The following is a 13839-nucleotide window of genomic DNA, read 5'->3' as shown; positions in this document are numbered from 1 at the left end:
CACCAAAAACACGGCACAGCCGGACACATAACAGGGGACTTTACATCTCACAACACTGGATTCAGTGATGAAACCCGTGATTAATGTTGTCCCACTGAAATCATAAGAAACGTCCATTCAGGTGTTTTTAAATACGAGCGCTCCCCCACAGGTGACGTCACACAGGCGCACTCACACGCCTGACGTCACACATGGGTTCCCCACACCGGGATCTGCCCTCACGTGCGCGGTGTCTCACGTCACCCGCGCGCTGGAGAGCTCGAGCTTTGTCGGTTTAACGGCTGGGCTACTAATCGCGTGACCAGCCCCTCCCCCACCGCTGTCAACATAGGATTCAGGAGCTGTGCTATTCCCATTGGTGCGAAGCGATGTCAATCACTGGTTACAACCAATAGCGGAGGCGGACAAGGCGAGTGGGCGTTACCCCGCCCCCGCCGTCGCTCTCTCCGTCAAAGCGGAACAAATCCCAAAGTAAATGTCCGCTTTCTGATTTATTTCCATCTCCCTCCGAGGGAACAAAATCTTTTACATCAGCTGTTGAGAAAATCAGCTTTGTTCTACCCCCATGTGAGATGAAGAGAGGTGAGTTACACCCAAGGTGCGGGACACGGGAAACTGGGTGAGAGTCGGGAAGGGGAATGAGGTGAAATGGCCATCGCAGAGTAATCTTGTGTCCGTCCCACACAACAACAGGTGGGTCCACTTTAGAAACTGTTGGGGGGATCACTGACAGAGGAAAGTCAAAGGGGTGAGAGGGGATTCGTTAGTGAGGGGAACAGAACAAGAGGGGACTAATATCCCAGTGGTGAGGCTCGCTAGTGCTAGTGTGGGGAGAGGGTGATGTGGTTAAAATAAGTTGTAGGGGGAATGGGAGCCAGACTGACAGAACAGATAGTGGGGAGGGTGAATTGTATTGAATTGACTTTATTACATACATCCTTCATATACATGAAGAGTAGAAATCTTTACGTTATGTCTCCATCTAAATGTGCAATGTGTAATTTATAGTCATTTATAATAAATAGTTCGTACATAGGACAGTCAATATAGCATAGAAATGCAATTGTATCAGCATGAATTAATCAGTCTGATGGCCTGGTAGAAGAAGCTGTCCCAGAGCCTGTTGGTCCTTTTGCTGTGGTACCGTTTCCTGGATGGGAGCAGCAGGAACAGTTTGTGGTTGTGGTGATTTGGGTCCCCAATATCCTTTGGGCCCTTTTTACACACCTGTCTCTGTAAATGTCCTGAATAGTGGGAAGTTCACATCTACAGATGCGCTGGGCTGTCCGCACCACTCTCTGCAGGTTCCTGCGATTAAGGGAAGTACAGTTCCCATACCAGGCAGTGATGCAGCCGGTCAGGATGCTCTCAATTGTGTTCCTGTAGAAAGTTCTTAGGATTTGGGGCCCCATCCCAAACTTCTTCAACCATCTGAGGTGAAAGAGGTGCTGTTGTGCTTCATGGACCCTGTACAGATTTCAGAGATGGAGGCGTTTGCTGTCTGAAGGCAAATTAGCGTGGATCAATCCCCAGGGCCTGACAAGTTGTTCCCTGGGACCCTGCGGCCGACAAGTGCAGAAATTGTCGGGGCACAAGCACAGATATTTAAATCATCCTGAGTGACAGGTGAGGTACCGGAGGATTGGAGAACAGCCAATGTTGTTCCAGTGTTCAAGGAAGGCTCTAAAAATAAAATAGGAAATTATACGTTAGTGAGCCTGACATCAGTAGTAGGAAAGTTATTTGAATGTGTGTGCCAGTAGAAAGTTCTTTGGATGTGGGGCCCCATCCCAAGCTTCTGGTGAAAGAGATGTTGTTGTGCTCTTTTCACAACACAGCCAGTATGTACAGAGCATGTGAGATCCTCAGTGATGTTTATGCCGAGGAACTTAAAGCTGTTCACCCTCTCAACCCCAGATCCACTGATGTCAATAGGGCTTAGCCTGTCTCCATTCCTCCTGTCGTCTACAATCAGCTCCTTTGTTTTTGTGACAAAGAGGGAGAGTTTGTTTTCTTGACACCAGTCAGATGTTGTTCAGACCTCAGATAGAGTCAGCAATGAAATGGTTGAGCATGGTGCGATGAATGTGCATCGTAGGAAAGCCGGATGAGCTCAGGACAGGGAATTATAACCATATAACCATATAGCAATTACAGCACGGAAACAGGCCATCTCAGCCTTTCTAGTCTGTGCCTAACTCTTACTCTCACCTAGTCCCACCAATCTGCACTCAGACCATAAACCGCCATTCCTTTCCTGTCCATATATCTATCCAATTTTACTTTAAACGACAACATCGACCCTGCCTCAACCACTTCTGCTGGAAGCTCATTCCACACAGCTACCACTCTCTGAGTAAAGAAGTTCCCCCTCATGTTACCCCTAAACTTTTGCCCTTTAACTCTCAACTCATGTCCTCGTTTGAATCTCCCCCATTCTCAATGGAAAAAGCCTATCCACGTCAACTCTATCTATCCCCCTCATAATTTTAAACACCTCTATCAAGTCCCCCCTCAACCTTCTATGCTCCAAAGAGTAAAGACCCAACTTTTTCAACCTTTCTCTGTAACTTAGGAGATGAAACCCAGGCAACATTTTAGTAAACCTTTTAGAATGCACGATCTCTCTCCCTCTTTCACCAAAGTTCAACCCCTCATTATGATATTGTAGCCATTTTTGGGACTTGGTTGTGCCCAACAGTCTGAGGGATTTGGAGGAATAAATTTGTAGAGAGATTGCAGACCATGCCAAGAAACAAAGGTTGATTCAGTAAGTGATTTTAACTTTCCATATATTGACTGGGACTCCCATACTGTAAAAGGACTAGGTGGGATAGATTTTGTCAAATGTGCCCTTTATCAGTTCGTAGAATTCCTGACATAGAAATGTGCGGTGATCTGTTAGGAAATGATCCAGGGCTGGTGACAGGAATTATTGATCATAATTCTATGAGATTCAAAGTAAATATGTGAAAAGATATATCTGTACCACGGGTTGAGATTCTAAGTTGGAGAAAGATCAACTTTGATGGTATCAGAAAGGATCTGACAAGTGTGGTTTGGGACAGGCTGTTTTCTGGCAAAGGAGTACTTGTAAGTGGGAGGCCTTCAGAAGTTAAATTTTGAGGGTGTAAAGTTTGTATGTGCCTGCCAAAATAAAAGTTGAAAGGTAACTGGTGCAGGGAACATTGTTTTTCCAGAGATATTGAGGCCGCAGATATTTTGTTCCTCCAAATGCCTCAGACTGTTGGGTGCTACCAAGACCCGTTAATGACTACAATATCATAATTCCACACACTGAGCTCATCGTACTGTTTTTTAGTTGTCTTCTATTGCTTTCCAAAAGCTTCCCAATAGTGTTTGCTCTTTTGTTTGCCCTCTCTTTGGATTTTGTGTTGGCTTTGGCTTCTCATTTCAGCCACAGTTGTGTCCTCCTGCCTTTCCAATGCTTCCACTTCTTTGGGATGTATCGATCACTCAGCTCCCGAATTGTTCCCAGAAACTCTAGCCATTGCTGCTTCGTTGTCACTCCTACCTTTTCCCTCCAAACAAGTTTGTCCAGCTTCTCTGTCATAGAAACATGGAGAGGTTCGGGACAGAAACAAGCTATTTGGCCCATCTAGTCAATGCCAAAAACATTTAAGCTGTCTCATACAACTACCTGCACTGGGACCATCGCCCTCCATACCTCTACCATCCAGGTACCTATCAAACTTCTTTTAAATGGTGAAACCCAGCTCATATTCACCTGTTGTGCTGGTATCTCATTCCACACTCTGACAACCATTTCAGTAAAGAACTTTTCCAGATGTTCCCGTTAAATTTTCACCTTCCCCGCTTACCCATGACATCTGGTTGTCATCCCACCCAACCTCAGTGGAAAAAGCTGCTTGCATTTACCCTATCTATACATTCATAATTTTGTATACTTCTAACAAATCCTCAAAGCAATGTATACTCTTCTTGTTTACATTTAGACCCTTTTCTAGGTGTATAAGATGATGAGGGGCATTGAGCCCAAGGTTTCTCCCAGGGCTGAAATGGCTAACACGAGGGGCATAGTTTTAAGGTGCTTGGAAATAGATACCGAGGGGATGTCAGTGGTAAGTTTTCTTACACAGAGAGTGGTGGGTGCGTGGAATGCACTGCCAGCAGCGGTTGTCGAGGCAGATACAATAGGGTCATTTAAGAGACTCTTCAATAGGTACATGGAGCTTAGAACAATAGAGGTCTATGCGCTAGGGAAATTCTGGGCAGTTTCTAGAGTAATTACATGGTTGGCACAACATTGTCAGCTGAATGGCCTGGAATATGCTGTCGATTTCTCTGTTCTGTGTTCTATGTTGAAAAGCAAAATAACTTCTCTTCTTTAATCTGTACAGGGTCCACGATTTAAAAGCCACTTTTCCATACTCCCATACAATCTTTGTCCATCTCCTGAGTAAATAGAGATGATAAAAATACTTAAGATCTCCCCCATCCACATATGGATTGTCATTCCGGTCTTCCAGAGGACCAACTTTGTGCCTTGCAATCCTTTTGCTCTTGATCTATTTCTAGCGTCCCTGAGGATTATCCTTCATTTTTTCTGCAGGGGGAAACTCATGCCTTCTTTTCGCCATCCTGATTTATTTCTTAGGTGTTCTCTTGCATTTCTTATACTCCATAACTGCCTGCCTGCCTATCCCTGTTCTGCAACTCCATTTTGTGCTTCACCAGGGTCTCAATATCTCTTGAAAACCAAGGTTCCCTACAGTTTCTATTTTTACCTTTTATTCTGACAAGCACATACTCGCTTTTTATTTTGAAAACTTCGCTTTGAAGGCCTCCCATTTACCAAGCACCCCTTTTCCATAAAGCAGCCTGTCCCAGTCCACGGTTGCCAGATCCTAGTATCTTAATTCCAGGAGTTGATCCATACCCTGAACACATCCGCCTTTCCTACGCTGCTCCTTGTATTGAAATATACAGGGCTCAGCTTATTCACTGCACCATGCTCAACTTTTTCATTCCTGAATTTGTCTGAGGACTGAACAACATCTGTCTCCACAACCTCTCCACTCTCTGTTCTTCGTTCAGGCTCCCATTCCCCCTGCAACTTTAGTTTAATCCCCCCCCCTACCCCCACCTCCCACCAAGCAGCTCTATCACCCCTTTGGCTTTCATCTCCCAGATCAATAAAAAGGAGGTGCATACCAGGTACAGGCAGATTGGAACAAATGGGGTACTTATGAGATACAGGAAATTCAAGTGAACACTTATGAAAGAAATAAAAGCAGACATGAGGTTGCCCCAGCAGACAAGGTAAAGGAGAATGCTCATGGATTCTGCAGGTATGTTAAGTGTGAAAAGATTGCAAGGGAAAAATTAATACTCTGCAAGATCAGAATGGTAATCCATATGAGGAGACAAAATAGATGTGGGAGATTTTATTTTTTTGCTCAGGAGATGGACACAGAGTCTATAGAAGTGAGGCAAAGCAGCATCAACTTCATGGACCCTGTACAGATTACAGAGATGGAGGTGTTTGCTGTCTGAAGGCAAATTAGCGTGGATAAATCCCCAGGGCCTGACAAGTTGTTCCCTAGGACTCTGCGGCAGACAACTGCATAAATTGTCAAGGCACAAGCACAGGTATTTAAATCATCCTGAGTGACAGGTGAGGTACCAGAGGATTGGAAGACAGACAATGTTGTTCCACCGTTCAAGAAAGGCTCTAAAAATAAAATAGGAAATTATACATTGTGAGCCTGACATCAGTAGTGGGAAATTTATTGGAACGTGTGTGCCAATAGAAAGTTCTTTGGATGTGGGGCCCCATCCCAAGCTTCTGGTGAAAGAGGTGCTGTTGTGCTCTTTTCACAACACAGCCGGTATGTACAGAACATGTGAGATCCTCGGTGATGTTTATGCTGAGGAACTTAAAGCTGTTCACCCTCTCAACCCCAGATCCATTGATGTCAATAGGGGTTAGCCTGTCTCCATTCCTCCTGTCGTCCACAATCAGCTCCTTTGTTTTTGTGACAATGAGGGAGAGTTTGTTTTCTTGACACCAGTCAGATGTTGTTCAGACCTCAGATAGAGTCAGCAATCAAATGGTTGAGCATGGTGAGATGAATGTGCTGAGCTGTGTATATCACAATGCAAGAAGCATCGTAGGAAATCCAGCTGAGCTCAGGACAGGGAATTATGATATTGTAGCCATTACTGGGACTTGGTTGCACCCAACAGTCTGAGGGATTTTGATGAACAAATTTGTAAAGAAATTGCAGACCATGCCAAGAAACAAAGGTTGATTCAGTAAGTGATTTTAACTTTCCATATATTGACGGGGACTCCCATACTGTAAAAGGACTAGCTGGGGCAGAGTTTGTCAAATGTGCCCTTAATCAGTACGTAGAATTCCTGACGTAGAAGTGTGCAATGAGCTGATGATCCAGGGCTGGTGACAGAAATTAGTGATCATAACGCTATGAGATTCAAAGTAAATATGGAAAAAGTGTGGTCTGGACAATGGGTTGAGATTCTAACTTGGAGAAAGGTCAATTTTAATGGTTTCAGAAAGGAACTGACAAGTGTAGTTTGGGACAGATATTTTCTAGCAAAGGAGTACTTGGTAAGTGGGAGGCCTTCAGAAGTGAAATTTTGATGGTGCAGAGATTGTACGTGCCTGCAAAATAAAAGTTGAAAGGTTACTGGTGCAGGGAACCTTGGTTTTCAAGAGATACTGAGGCCCCAGATATTTTGTTCCTCTAAATGCCTTAGACTGTTGGGTGCAACCAAGACTGTTAAATGACTACAATATCATAATTCCACCCCCGAGGTCATTCAATTTTTTTTTAGTCGTTTTCTGTTGGTTTCTAAAAGCTTCCCAATATTTTTTGCTTTTTTGTTTGCCCTCTCCTTGGCTTTTACGTTGGCTTTGGCTTCTCATTTCATCCACAGTTATGTCCTCCTGCCTTTCCAATGTTTCCACTTCTTTGGGATGTGTCGATCACTCAGCTCCCGAATTGCTCCCAGAAACTCCAGCCATTGCTGCTCCATTGTCACTCCCAATTTTTCCCTTCCAAACAAATTTGGTCATCTTATCTGTGATAGAAACATTGAGAAGTTCAGTACGAAAACAGGATATTTGGCCCATCTAGTCAACGCTGAAAGAAACATTTAATCTGTCTAATGAAACTACCAGTAACGGGACCATCGCCCTCCATACCCCTACCATCCAGGCTCCCGTCCAAACTTCTTTTAAATGGTGAAACTGAGCTCATATTCACCACTTGTGCATTCCATACTCTCATGACCATTTCAGTAAATAGCTTTTCCAAATGTTTCCGATAAATTTTATCCTTCCCCACTTACCCATGACCTCTGGTTGTTATCCCACCCAACCTCAGTGGAAAAAGCTGCTCGCATTTACTCTATCTATAACCTCAAAATTTTGTATACTTCTACCAAATCCTCAAAGCAATGTATAATTTTTTGATTATGTTTGGAGACTTTTTTGATGTATAAGATGATGAGGGCATTGATCGTGTGGATCGCCAGAGGTTTATTCCCAGGGCTGAAATGGCTAACATGAGGGGGCATAGTTTTAAGGTGCTTGGAAATAGATACTGAGGGGAAGTCAGGGGTAAGTTTTTTACCCAGAGAATGGTGGGTGTGTGGAATGCACTGCTGGCTATTTGTGTGAGAGTGTTTCAGTTACTGTGGGGCCAGGAACCCATGCAGCTCAGTGGGAACAGGGAATAATACCAATGGAGAGAGTCAATCTGAGCCAGGTCACAGATTGGAGATGGCAGAAATGCCCCATTCTTATAGAGACAGGAATAGCATCAGATAATTTGATGGTCACTCCAGATACCAGTACTGTGTCCTGTTAGAAGATGATTTTGCTCTCCTACTTGTGTTGAACTTCACTGTAACAGTGTGATGCCAGAGCACACCTTGACAACTCAAGTGACCTCATCTGAAAGGTTGTCCAACACGTGTGATGGATTTTGTAAATCTTTCTTTTACAGGTTAAAAATGACAAGGAATTTGTCTACTGGAATCTCGAACACAACACGCCAGTTTTGCTGTCTCTGTCCAGATATTTAAGAAGTGGAGCAAGGGATTCGCTCAATCATTCTTCCTGCTCAGACTGTGCGGAGGAATTCTCTCAATCATCAGACCGACTGGCATTCCCGTCAAATTACACAGGGAGGAACCCATTCATCCGATCAGACAGAGGGAATGGATTCAGTCGGTCTTCTGAACTGAAGGTACATTCGCAAGTTCACACTGGACAAGGCCATTCACCTGTTGCGTGTGTGAGAAGGGATTCAGTTGGTCTATGCACCTGTGGACACTCCATTCAGTTCACACTGGGCGGAGGCTGGTTATCTGCTGAATTTGTGGGGAAGAATTCACTCGATCATCTAACCTAATGGCTCACCAGTCAGTTCATACTGGGGAGTGGCCATTCATCTGCTCAGACTGTGGGAAGGGATTCACTTGGTCATCCCAACTGAAGGTACATCAGCGAGTTCACACCGGAGAGAGGCCGTTCACCTGCTCAGACTGTGGGAAGGGATTCACTTGCTCATCCCCACTGAAGGTACATCAGCGAGTTCACACTGGGGAGAGGCCATTCAGCTGCTCGGACTGTGGGAAGGGATTCACTTGCTCATCTAAACTAAAGTTACATCAACGAGTTCACACTGGAGAGAGGCCGTTCACCTGCACAGACTGTGGGAAGGGATTCACTTGCTCATCCGAACTGAAGGTACATCAGCGAGTTCACACTGGAGAGTGGCCATTCACCTGCTCAGAGTGTAGGAAGGGATTCACTCGTTCATCTCAACTGAAGGTACATCAGAGAGTTCACAATGGGAGAGGCCGTTCACCTGCTCAGACTGTGGTAACGGATTCACTCAGTCATCTCAACTGAAGGTACATCAGCGAGTTCACACTGGGGAGTGGCCATTCACCTGCTCAGACTGTGGGAAGGGATTCACTCGGTCATCTCAACTGAAGGTACATCAGCGAGTTCACACTGGGGAGAGGCCATTCACCTGCTCAGACTGTGGGAAGAGATTCACTCAGTCATCCGACCTACTGTTACACAAGTCAGTTCACACTGGAGAGAGGCCGTTCACCTGCTCAGACTGTGGGAAAGGATTCACTCAGTTATCCACCCTAATGGCACACCAGCGAGTTCACACTGGGGAGAGGCCATTCACCTGCTCGGATTGTGGGAAGGGATTCACTTTGTCATCTCAGCTACTGGGACACCAGTCAGTTCACACTGGGGAGTGGCCATTCACTTGCTCAGTCTGTGGGAAGGGATGCACTTGCTCATCCCAACTGAAGGTACATCAGCGAGTTCACACCGGGGAGAGGCCATTCACCTGCTCAGATTGTGGGAAGGGATTCACTCGGTCATCTCACTTGCAAGCACACCGGTCAGTTCACACTGGGATGTGGCCATTCACCTGCTCAGTCTGTGGTAAGGGATTCACTCAGTCATCTCAGCTGCAGAGACACCAGCGAGTTCACACTGGGTAGAGGCCAATCAGCTGCTCAGACTTTGGGAAGAGATTCTCTCAGCCAAATCAACCAAATTTGCATCATTGAGTTCACACTGGGGAGAGGCCACTCACCTGCTGTGAATGTGGGAATGGATTCATTCAGTTATCTATCCTTATGACACACTACCAGGTTCACACTGGGGAGAGGCCATTCACCTGCTGTGAATGTGGTAAAGGATTCATTCAGTTATCTATCCTTTTGACACACTACCAGGTTGACACTGGGGAGTTGCTGTTCACCTGCTGTGAATGTGGAAGCGATTCTCTCAGTCATCTTACCTAACAAAACTATCGCTTCAGCTAGCAGCTTAATATAGGGGGTGGTAGCCCCCCAGCCCAACCAAACTTAAGAAATCTCGTTTGGGTGGATGCTGCGCGATGTCTCCCCTGTTACAAATCAGTACCCTGAAATAACAAACAGTACACAATATGTGATTAAACGATTGAGCTTTATAATTCTGACTTTGACTATAGGGTTAGTAAAGAAAACAAGAAAAAAAGGAAAAGGGCCTACTCTCTCCATTCACGTCTTCTCATCTCTCCCCAGCAAAAGACCACGAAAATCTCCCTTCCAGACTCACAAGAGAGAACATTTCTGTCATTGGATGGCCTGGCATTCAAAACCCTGTTATCTCTAGTCGTAACCTAAACATTGCTGCTACCGAGAAACCGTGATGTTACTATTGTGTCCACTCTTTTTCTGAAAGTTTAAGTAATCTTGTAAGTTGTCTGGCAGCCTTTTTGTTTTCTGTTTTTGAATTGTTTTGTCTGTGATCCACCTGGTACTGTATTTCCTTGGTATTGTTTTATCTTCAATACATTTTGTCTTTGTAAAATTGAAAATTGTAAATAAAGTAATTTAAAAAAAGAACCCATTACCTCAGCAGTGAAACATTACAGAGAACCATTACATGAGCAGTGAATCCTTACAGCATGTTACACTTGTGACACACTACCGGGTTCACACCGGGGAGAAAGTTTCAATAAGCTGCATGCTGGATATTTGTGCATCACCGTTGCTGAATGCAATTTCGAGAGTCACTGTTGGTGCTGAACTCTGAAATTATTGCTGCTGCTCACCACACCCAGTTCTACACCCTGGTCACTGGGCATGGGAGGAGTTTCTTCTGCTGCATATTCACCTTTAATGGGACTGGAGTTTAATATTCTGGATCTGAGGCAAATAAATCAGTTCTGAAACTCTGTCTCTGGTACTTAGTGAATTTATAACACAACTAGTATACGGGAGAGGGTCAACTCAGGCTGGCTGGACCCTGCCAGTGATTCAGTTCCACGACAGTCCTTTTAAATCCTCCCCTGTTCCCCTTTTGCTCTCCCTGTGATGAAGGGTTCCAAACAGTCACCACTCTGTGGGTGAAGAGGTTTCCCTTGAATTTCCTGCAGACTGAAGAAGTCGAGCCGACTGCAGTTCTGTCTGAGATGGTCTTCGCTCCTCAAATCTCTGGGCTGAGGAAGAATGACACTGGGAGTTAACCTCCTTATTCACGGCTCATTTCCACATTATGGGTCATTTTCCCTGCTTCTAAAGGGTTGTTAGAAAACACCACTGTCCTCTAAAGACTGAAGGCAGAATGGGAAACCATTAGTTGGATGTTCAACAGAGCAGGGTCAGAAACCAGAGGCGGGTCTGCACAGGGCTGAGTTTGGGGCTCTGGACGATGGTCGGGGTAAGAACGTATGATGAGGAGAAGGGAATCAGCAGTGGTGCATGGCAAAGGATGACAGAGTAGCAACATTTGGAAGCTAATTGGCAGAGAAAATAATTCAGTCGTCTCATTGATGACACAAACAATACCTGGTGTGAGGTGCTCCAATGGTCGAGGCACATGTGTGTGGTGGGAATGGTTTTATCTATTGAGGGAGTTGTTCCTGCCTGTTTATCCTGTAATATTATATCTGGATGGTTATCATGAATTGTCCTATCTGAAACTCGAATTTATGGTGCCTTAATGAAGTGATGAAGGTCATTCATAAGTTTGTATTTTAAAGCAAGATTCTGGTGAATGATATTTGCCACTTGATTGTAATCAATTTGAGTTCAACTGCTGCAGGATCCTGGAATGTGTTGGATTGTGTCTGGTTTCTGTTGTTATTCCCTGCATTTATTGCCTTGTTTGATTGTATTGTACAACGTTTGTATGTAGTTTTGATTTTTTTCTTATTTTTATTAACCATCTTGTCCTGTATTTCTGAAAGGGACCCTTCTGTTTCTGGGAAGAGGTCTCCAACTCTCAGTCAGGTGCTCGATGCTTCCTTGTCACCATCTGGTCTGCTCAGATCATTGGGATGTCTCCCATGGAGGGTCATACTCATTCCACTGCTTAATGTTTTCTTCCATAGTGATGATTCATTTTTCTGAGTTGGCCTCTCATTTAAGTTTTCTGGTCTGTATTTCTTATCAAAATTGCATATACACGTATGGAGCATTGAATCCTGTTCAGTTTTGATGAAAATATGCATTTAGAAGTTTTATCGGACTGTTATGTGATTTCTTTTCATGTGTGTTATTCAGCTTCCTCCTTCTGCCCATGGTAGTGTTAATCCAAGTGGGATTGAGTCTAAATAGACTTTTCTAAAGTTGTCATTTTAGTTCTTCTTTATCTTTGTAAATTTTACTGATTGAAATGGGACCAAGATATTTTCATTAAAAATGTCAATGTTGGTATTGATGAAAGTGTTTATTGCCTTTGTTGTATTTGTTAACTATTGAGCTCTGTTTGGCAGGTTTTTTTTAAGCCTTGAACTAAATTTTGTCATAGGTTTTCCCCATTTCGTACTACTTTCTATTGTCTTTGTTTGTTGATATTCCAGATAGGTGGGTATCAAGCGTCCCGATGAAGGGTCTTGGCCCGAAATGTTGATTCCCATCCATAGATGCTGCCTGACATGCTGAGCTCCTCCAGCACGTTGTGTGTAGTTCTCTAGATTTCTAGCATCTGCAGGTCCTCTTGTTTCCCAGAAACTTATATGTTTCTTCAAAGAGCAAGCTGGTAGTGGGGTTGTGTGGCTCTGTTGGTAAAATATTAAATAAAATCATTAGAAAGAGGTGACATAGGATTGGAAGGTGTAGAATCTGTGGGTAGAATTAAGGAACAGCAAATGTAAAAAAAAAACGCTGATGGGAATTGTATAGAAACCCCCAAACAGTAGTAAGTATGTTGTCCACAAACTAAAATGAGAAATAGAAAATGCATGCCAAAAGGGCAATGTTACGGTCATCATGGGGGATTGTCATGCAGATGATTAGGAAAATTGGGATGATGTTGGTCTCAAGAGGAGGAATTTCTAGAATACCAACAAGATGCTTTTTTAGAGCAGCTCGTGGTTGAGTCCACTTGGGGATCATCTATTCTGGATTGGTATTGTAATAAACCGGAATTAATTAGGTCACTTAAGTTCAAAGAACCGATAGGGACAAATGATCTTAATATGATCAAACTCACCCTGACATTAGATAAGGAGAGGCTTGTTATGTACTCCGTGATGGGTTAAATGAACCAGCAGCAATAGAGCAGACCTGGAGTCTGTTGTTAATGTTAAAAACCACTATTTATTAGTAACTACTTAATATAGTAACTTAAACCAGGCAAATCAAAAGTTAGCAATGTTATGTAAGGAAGTTCAGTTCAATCCTCAGGTTAATTGATGAGAGATGTTTGTGTAACGTCTGTGCCCCAATTTACCCCCGTTTACCTGGGGTGAACCGCCGTCGTCCTGCCAATAGTGCAATACTTCGGTGTAAATACGGTGTAACGCTCCCAACACAAATATCAGACAATACACCAAAGGCGAGTAAGTAATTACAACTTGTTATTTCTTAGTGATGGGTTAGTAGAAACAGATAACATAAAGGAACCAAATCAGTAAGTTAATCAGTCTGTGCACATAATGTTTTAATATGTTGGAGCTCACACCTCCGGTTCCATCCATAACGACACTCCGAGCCCTCGGCCACCGTCCGAACCGCCGACTTCCAGTATCCGCCACCCTGGAACCGCTATCCGCTCCTCACACGTCCGTCCTCCTCGCTCGCCTCCCGAAAAGACGGCGAACTCCCGCTCAGCTCGCACATACAAGATAGCATAACAATTCTCCATTGATTAGTTCCACCTGTATCGGCAGGAGGAGGAGAAGATGGCGGCGCGACACAGCGCGCAGCGGCCACTCCGGTGGTGATATCTGTAATCTGTCAAGTAGGGTGCTGTGCACAATCCTGATTTGATGGAGACAGACGTGAGAGCATGGAGGA

The 13839-nt window shown here is 44.2% G+C and overlaps 1 protein-coding gene and 1 pseudogene across 1 annotated transcript in view; one reads left to right on the top strand and one right to left on the bottom strand.

Annotated features, from left to right (window-relative positions):
* The window catches only part of LOC134341476 (zinc finger protein 239-like), a 51169-nt gene that overhangs the window by 25151 nt on the left and 12179 nt on the right, over positions 1-13839 (bottom strand). The window lies entirely within an intron of this gene.
* LOC134341478 (zinc finger protein 229-like) lies at positions 8023-12595 on the top strand (annotated as a pseudogene).

This window comes from Mobula hypostoma, unplaced genomic scaffold (genome assembly GCF_963921235.1).
Source record: "Mobula hypostoma unplaced genomic scaffold, sMobHyp1.1 scaffold_186, whole genome shotgun sequence".
NCBI lineage: Eukaryota > Metazoa > Chordata > Chondrichthyes > Myliobatiformes > Myliobatidae > Mobula > Mobula hypostoma.
This window is presented reverse-complemented; position numbering and strand designations above follow the sequence as displayed.